We start from the raw sequence: 5,175 nt of genomic DNA on the forward strand, positions 1-5,175 counted from the left end.
CTATTTTTACATTCATATTATTACATTTGCTGTCATCTAAAGCTCAGTTAACCTGTTAAGCTGTAACCCCACTTTTGAAAAATCCCAAGAAATGACATACCCAAACTGAAACAGATACAGTTCATGAACCCTTTGTACTAAAAGCACAAGTATGATCTCATTTGAAAGCTGACACCTGGCAGTTTATTGTAAATGTAGAATTAATTATTGTCATAATGACAAAAATTGTTATAAATAGCTTCAAAGTTTTGTAAAGTTATTAGAAATTATTTTTTATGAAACATCCTCATGAAAAAAAAATTGAAGTTGGCACTGGAGCAATCTAGAAATGCACTACAGCTAATGCCACATGTCTAAACATTTTATGTTTAAAATCTTAAGATAATAAGTCCAAAACTCTGTATTTAGTGAAATGTTTTTCAAGACCATGTCATGTGACTTTATTTTGATTTGACGCTAAAATGCTACTGATGTTTATTGTCATCTTCTAACCATCTATCCAGTATATTGTCTTTATTGTTTTGTGGTGCAAACGAGCCCCATTCAGTCTCAGTCTCCCCCTGCACACATTCACACCTCTCCAGCCTAGTTATGGCTCTAAATATGCATTTCTTTTGTCTGCATTATAGTTACTAACGACTGGCTATTCACAGGCTATTCATAGGGTTTCAGTCACTAATTTCTTTTCTTAAAGTTCACCCTTACATTTTAAACTGTATCAAATGCATTTCTTGAATAAAGAAACATTTCAGTAAGCATTCAAAAAATAATAAAAATATAACTTCTAGGTGGCAGGTGCACCTAGGGCTAGCTAGCATGTTAGCTTAGCACACCATCAATACACGACAATTTATGAGATTAAAACCATGTTTGTGCTTATAAACTTACTTTATAAAGCAAATCGAGTATTTTAAATAATTTTTTGTGATCTAATTTGGCTTCAGATAAAAAATCAGACAGAAAATATACTATTGGATAGTGTTCTGCACAACGATTCTATATAGATTAGCATTACATTATAAATATAATCTATTATTATGGAAATACCTGGCATGGATTGAAAAACACAGGTAACTCAAATATCATAGCAAACATGTTTATTGTCTTCAAAACTGCATGTTACAGCCATAGTTACAGCGCGATCTCTTGTTAGCTTTGTGTGTGTTCGAGGCTTCCTGGATTGTCACATGATTATGGCACTTCTTCATGTTCTAATACTGTGCACAGGGCGGCGAGGGCGCCCTCAGGCTATTGGTATGAATTCAAAACACAGTATCAGAGTTATGCAAACGCTCATAATGATTACATCGACGCATTTGGGTATAAATTCAATAAATATTATTCCTGTCTATAGAAATCTGATGTAAACCTATGAGAATATATCAATATTTCTCCAAATCTGCACATTTTTGAGCTAAAGCCCTGAGGCACGTTGTTTTGTGTATCGCTGTCATGACGACGGCACGGGAGTTTTTTTATGAATGAAAGCGGCTGACGCGCATAATTCATATCAAAGGTATCGACTAATTTTTTCATTTCATAACTCCTGAAACAAATTAAGAAATAACTGTCGCTATAAGTTTCTCAGAATACAATAGTGGTCAAATTCTGAAACTTGAGTCTTATATCTTTTTAATGATGTATAGTTTGTCAAGGTATAACATTAAATCTGATAGTACCCAGATAGCAAACTGACTCCAGACCGGATCCGCCGCGGAGGTACCACAAGCTCCGGAACGGATCCGCAAAACGGGTCCGGAATGGAGTCCACTTGCACAGCGCAACGGATCCGGAACAGATAAGGATTGCGGATCCAGACCAGATCCGCGGCAGACCCTAACCGTATCCGCTGATAAAGCAGCTTATCCGCCGCGGATCCGATCTGGACCCGTTTATGAAGCAGCTTATCCGCCGCGGATCCGATCTGGACCCGTTTATGAAGCAGCGTATTCGCCGCGGATCCGATCTGGACCCGTTCATTTCGGTCAGGAAACCTTTCACATCCCAATTATCTGGCCAAAACTATAGCTACAGATATTTAAAATCTAATGGTGGACAAACATTAGATAGACTGGATTGCTCTATAAAAGCTTGAATAGTTATTAATGTATCTGCCTTTATTAATATGAATAAAACATGAAATCATTAAACATTAATCATTTTAGCCAGTAACAATAAAAATAGGCTATTACAGACTATAAATGTATTTACTATTTTTTTTATTCGTGTATACATTGAATAGACATTAGAGAAAAAAAAAATCAACCATGAATTGTACCAAGAACATAATTTTATTTAGTTAAAAGATTACACTACTGTTTGGGTCACTACTGTTTGGGTCACTACTGTTTGGGTCACTACTGTTAGGTCACTACTGTTGGGTCACTACTGTTGGGTCACTACTGTTTGGGTCACTACTGTTTGGGTCACTACTGTTGGGTCACTACTGTTGGGTCACGGTTTTCCTGACAGGAGGGACGGCTCCTTGAGCTTCCCCTATCTGATGCCAAGTTGAACCACCGGATTACATGTTTAGTAATTTCGTCATTGGTGGCGGCACGGGAGACATGGCTCTTTCTCACAGCACCTGTAATACACAAGCATTTCATTAAATGTCATGAAATCACATTGAAGCTGGTTGTTGTTTTTTAGAGGATAGACATAATCCATTTTTTTAACTTAAAATAATATGAAACTCTGGATCAGACTGGTAACACTTGAACGAACTGTAAGCTGAAACAACACACACACACACACACACACACACACACACTTAATATAATATAAAATAATTAGTAGTGGGGACCAGTGTCAGTATTTGACAAAATATTTGGCTAAATCAAGTTGGAAAAGTATTAAATCTTACTTACTCAGATATTTCGGAGATGAAACCGTAGATCAGACTGGTAACACTTGAACGAACTGTAAGCTGAAACAACACACACACACACACACACACACACACACACACACTTACTTAATATAATATAAAATAATTACCCGAAACAACATGACATGGAGAGGTGGTTGAAAATATATTTGTCATGATGTAAACTAAAATGAACTAAACTAACCAAACCAGTACAGCGTTAAATGCTGTAGTGGGGACCAGTGTCAGTATTTGACAAAATATTTGGCTAAATCAAGTTGGAAAAGTATTAAATCTTACTTACTCAGATATTCGGAGATGAAACCGTAGATCAGACTGGTAACACTTGAACGAACTGTAAGCTGAAACAACACACACACACACACACACACACACACACACACACACACTTACTTAATATAATATAAAATAATTACCTGAAACAACATGACATGGAGAGGTGGTTGAAAATATATTTGTCATGATGTAAACTAAAATGAACTAAACTAACCAAACCAGTACAGTATTAAATGCTGTAGTGGGGACCAGTGTCAGTATTTGACAAAATATTTGGCTAAATCAAGTTGGAAAAGTATTAAATCTTACTTACTCAGATATTCGGAGATGAAACCGTAGATCAGACTGGTAACACTTGAACGAACTGTAAGCTGAAACAACACACACACACACACACACACACACACACACACACACACACACACACTTAATATAATATAAAATAATTACCTGAAACAACATGACATGGAGAGGTGGTTGAAAATATATTTGTTGCAGCACAGCCAATGACCGCTCTAGACTCTAGACCGCAACTTTACTGCGTCACAAAAAAATTTGCTTCAATATTCTCGAGAAAAGGAGTTTTCCCGCCGTAATACGAGACCTCTCGGAACACAAATTTAATTGAGAAAGGTCATAACACTTGTATATTGTTAGTCTAACTGATTTTATTGTTCTCATTTGTAAGTCGCTTTGAATAAAAGCGTATGCTATATGAATAAATGTAATTAATATAAAAGTCATTAGGTGTCCTTCTGCTGTTTATGAGAAGTCATAAAGTAGTAATTACACGACTCTGCAGAGCTGTCTGCTCTAACGTTAGCTACTGAACTCAAGCGAAATGTCATCCGCTCCCTCGAGCAACTAACAGTGACAAGACGTCGTCACTCGCGAAGTTATGGCAACCAAATAACAACAATATATTGTATATAATATATTATAATATATATAATATATTTGCCTATAGGGAAAGTGACAAACAGCGACGAAAGCCGGCCGTGACATGAAATCCGCACTCACACAGTCCCGTGAAATATATGACTAACAAGTTAACGTACAGCTTATTGGAAAATACATAGCAGTGTGGACACTGAATTTGATTTAAATTTAACTTAACGTTAACGCTACTGTTTATTAGACCCCAGACGACACAAGAAAAAATGTTCGAGGTATGGTTTCAATGTAACTTAGACGGTATAACTAACATTAGCAGAAGCCCGCACTTTTGAGTTTGACGTTCAAATAGGCGGCATAGTTGTCTGAACCGACTCAAACTAGTGATTAAAATGCCGTAACTTAATTTTCATAAGAGGATGGCAGACACATGAGACCAAAATTGGCAAAATGAAAACTAAATAATGCACAGCTAGCTAGAAGCTAGCGCTAAACCATTGACGTTAAGTGAACATTCTAAAGTTGTCCTAATATTACATTACAATAATATACAGTGAATTAAAAAAACAATGTTTACTGTGAATGTCGCAATATATCAATAAATCAATATACTTACTCAAAAGAGGGTTCAACACAACCGTGTCACAGCAAACATATTCTCGACTGATATATCGGCTCTTGGTGACGTGCTGTAGTCCAAACGTTAAAAGGCGCGTCCGAAGTGCGGATCCGTATGTGATTCGTTCTGGGTCCGCCGATTAAAACCGCAGGCGGGGCCGATCCTGGAGGCGGGGCTGATCCTGTTAGCGCAGCGAAAACGAATCTGACAGTCAGGCGGATCTGGCGGCTTGAGGGCGGGTCCGCCACGGACTCCTTTGCTATCTGGGTAACTTTGAACTATATATAAATAAAACCGCTTCAGTGCGTCCGCGCTCTGGCAACGGTTAACAGGTTAAAGTTAATCTTTTAAAACAATACATTTAATAAACAACAACACTGTTCAACGTGATCTTTAAAGCTACAATATGTATTTTTTTCGCCGCTAGGGGTCGCTAACCTCTTACAATAACAAATGTGTAGGTTGATGATGCAGTGAATAAGCGGAATCATGGAAC

General features: G+C 37.2%; 1 long non-coding RNA gene across 1 annotated transcript; it reads right to left on the reverse strand.

Moving 5' to 3' along the window:
* Positions 1-1,683: 1,683 nt before the first annotated feature.
* LOC311067961 lies at positions 1,684-3,316 on the reverse strand. Its single transcript, XR_014603313.1, has 3 exons — positions 3,174-3,316; positions 2,871-2,929; positions 1,684-2,587 (listed from the first exon to the last, which is right to left on the reverse strand). It is a non-coding gene; the product is annotated as an uncharacterized lncRNA (long non-coding RNA).
* Positions 3,317-5,175: the final 1,859 nt, after the last annotated feature.

The sequence above is a fragment of the Abramis brama genome (genome assembly GCF_963993115.1).
Source record: "Abramis brama genome assembly, chromosome: 1".
Lineage (NCBI taxonomy): Eukaryota > Metazoa > Chordata > Actinopteri > Cypriniformes > Leuciscidae > Abramis > Abramis brama.